This window comes from Trachymyrmex septentrionalis, unplaced genomic scaffold, assembly GCF_001594115.1.
Source record: "Trachymyrmex septentrionalis isolate Tsep2-gDNA-1 unplaced genomic scaffold, Tsep1.0 scaffold51, whole genome shotgun sequence".
NCBI classification, from domain to species: Eukaryota; Metazoa; Arthropoda; class Insecta; order Hymenoptera; family Formicidae; genus Trachymyrmex; species Trachymyrmex septentrionalis.
The window spans coordinates 2,848,943-2,851,746 of record NW_017305683.1 but is presented as its reverse complement, the minus strand read 5'-3'; positions in this window follow the sequence as shown (position 1 = coordinate 2,851,746).

The following is a 2,804-nucleotide window of genomic DNA, read 5'->3' as shown; positions in this document are numbered from 1 at the left end:
TTTTAATTACTTATAAAAGAATCAGAATTTAAATCACGAGGTCTTTTTACAGCAATTTAATTTGATTTCTTTGACTGATAAAAATTGAAATGTTTTATTTAATAAGATTATATGATTTTCTTTTTCTATTAAATAAAATCTATAAATAATAACCATAAAATAATTTAAGTACATTAACCCTTCTTTCAATTAAAACAAAGATAAATCTTATTCTTCAAATAATGCATTTTAATTCTTTTTAAATAAAGCAAAAATAATATACGTCATCTATTTAAAGTACTGCCATTAAAAGAAATTCATCGTATAATTACGTTTATTAAAATTATAATTAAAATTTCATTGTTATAAAATTTCAAATATTAATTAAAATTTGTTATCGCAATAATGTACATTTATACATACAATGAGTGCAAAAAGTATTTGTACAGAGAAAATGTTATTTAAAGAAATTTTATTTTTAAAAAGTAAACATTATCCAACGAGAAATGAGTCATCGAATTGATATCGATATGACGATTTCAACACCAATTTGTTGTTGATTCGACGTTTAATCAACGATCATTTCTTACTATTAACAATTTATTCACAAAGAACAAAATAGACTGTACGTTTCTTAAAATTATATATACCAAAAAGATGTGTATTAATTACAGAAAATATATCATCTAAAAAATAAGCAAAAATTAAAAATTGTATTGTTTGGATGCTCAAAAAGTATTCGTACAGTCGAGAAATTTAGCTTCTAAAATCAGGAATACATGCAAAGCTCGTTTATGTTAGAATAGAATGTATTCATTGTATACAATTGCTAATCAATGTTTATTTCCTATAAATAAGTCTTTTTATAGAAAAATTTTCTTGTACGAATACTTTTTGCACTCCTGTATAGCTATCAATTAAATTAAAGCAAGTTGTTTCATTAGTTAAAATTTAAGTAATGACATTTCCATTTCGAAACAGTCCTTCAATCAAACGGAATTAATCGTCGTTTCAATGCTAACGAGTCTGCGAAATAAAATTCACAATATGCAAAATAGTTTATTTTCAGTCAAGATTAATTTAAAATAAGTGGAATTTTTGGACGTATGCCTGTTAAATGTTTCAAGTGTTTGGCCTTTATTATGAAATACAACGGCAAAGTCATCATGTTATCATTCGGGCAGCAAGGTTTCAGCCGACAATAATAATATAACGCTCCATGTATGCTATCCATCGAAACACGATTATTTCCCATGAGCAATTATCTCGGTTATTATCTCGTAACTTTTGCGATGAATGACTATAAATCTATCGACAGTTTTCATCGATGCAAATATTTCACCCGATTTATTCAGCTCACTCGAGAATTTCAGCAATAAATAGGAGATGGAAATTATGAAGTAGTTTTATTGCAATGTTTACGCGCATGAGCAATAATAAATTATTTAACAGTAATTAGAATTGAATGCATCCAAATTTGAAATATCTTCTAATTTAATTATACATAATGATTGGATATAATAAGGTAATAGGAGTCAAGCACAGTAATTCTTGTGCAAATCAATATGGTTAACAAAACAACTTTATTAATAAATAATCCGCTTGCATGTTTCGGCTCACTTTTAAGCCATCCTCAGAGACAATATAATTTTTTGTAATTATAAAAAATTTGTTCACAACTAATTCATTTCAGTGAGCCACCTCCGTAAAAAAATTATTTTAAAGATATCAAACCTATATTTACTATTATCAGAAAACAAAGACTGATGGGGATGTTGAACTTTGTAATAATAAGAAATGTAAAAATGATTATTCATTGTCTTTGCACCCAGATAGGCTTAATTTTACTAACACGACAATTAATAAAATATATCTTGAACTCCTTTTTTTCATCGATCCCTTCTCCATCATTTCTCTCACCAAGAAATGGGTGGTTCGTGAATCTGTCATCCGTCTCTATACCTCAAAATATACAAAGTTTTCTACAGCTAACAGAGAATTTTGCCTTGCCGTCTGGAAATAAATCGCAGCTGATATTTGATTTCATTAAGTGTATTGAAAACAATAAATATAAATTACCTATTGATAAGCGGATCTCATTTCCAATCATTCCCATATTAAACAACCTCGCGTCGTCTCTCATACAGCATAATGAAGTGGATAGAAAATTGTTAAATTTAGCCGTTAGATCCGATTTTAGATCCGTTAAAATTCATTTTTGATAGTACTAATACAGGATTGAAAAATTTTATTAATTGTAAGAGAAAGAAAGGGGATAATGATAATGTCACAAGCGCGAGGCCTTCATGATTTACTGTTCTGAAATTTTCCGAGGAATTCAATAGATTAAACAGTGAGGATATTAGAATATCATTTTATAATGTTAATAAGTTACGTGAATTCATCAAGATACATAAAAGAGGATAAGAATCCCCTTCCGCATGAAAAGAAATCTAATGTGGTATACAAGATCTATTGCAAAGATTACGATGCGAGCTACGGGGCGAGCTATGGGACAAACAGGAAGACAGCTGAAGACAAGAATAGCTGAGCACAGGAATCATATTCGGAATGGAACACAACCACACATTCGGTCATAATATAGTGACCATCGATTGGAAGAAGACTACGAGTTCGATTAGGAAAATATTGCAATTTTGAATGAGGGACCCCAATACAGAAAGAGATTGATGTCAGAGACACATCAGGAGACAGACACGTGGCCTCAACTTGCAGACAGACTTGGAGAGATCTACTTTCCAATTGTAGACGGACTATAAACATCGGAGCGTTATTGCTAAGTTAATCAGTGTACATTCTTTGTT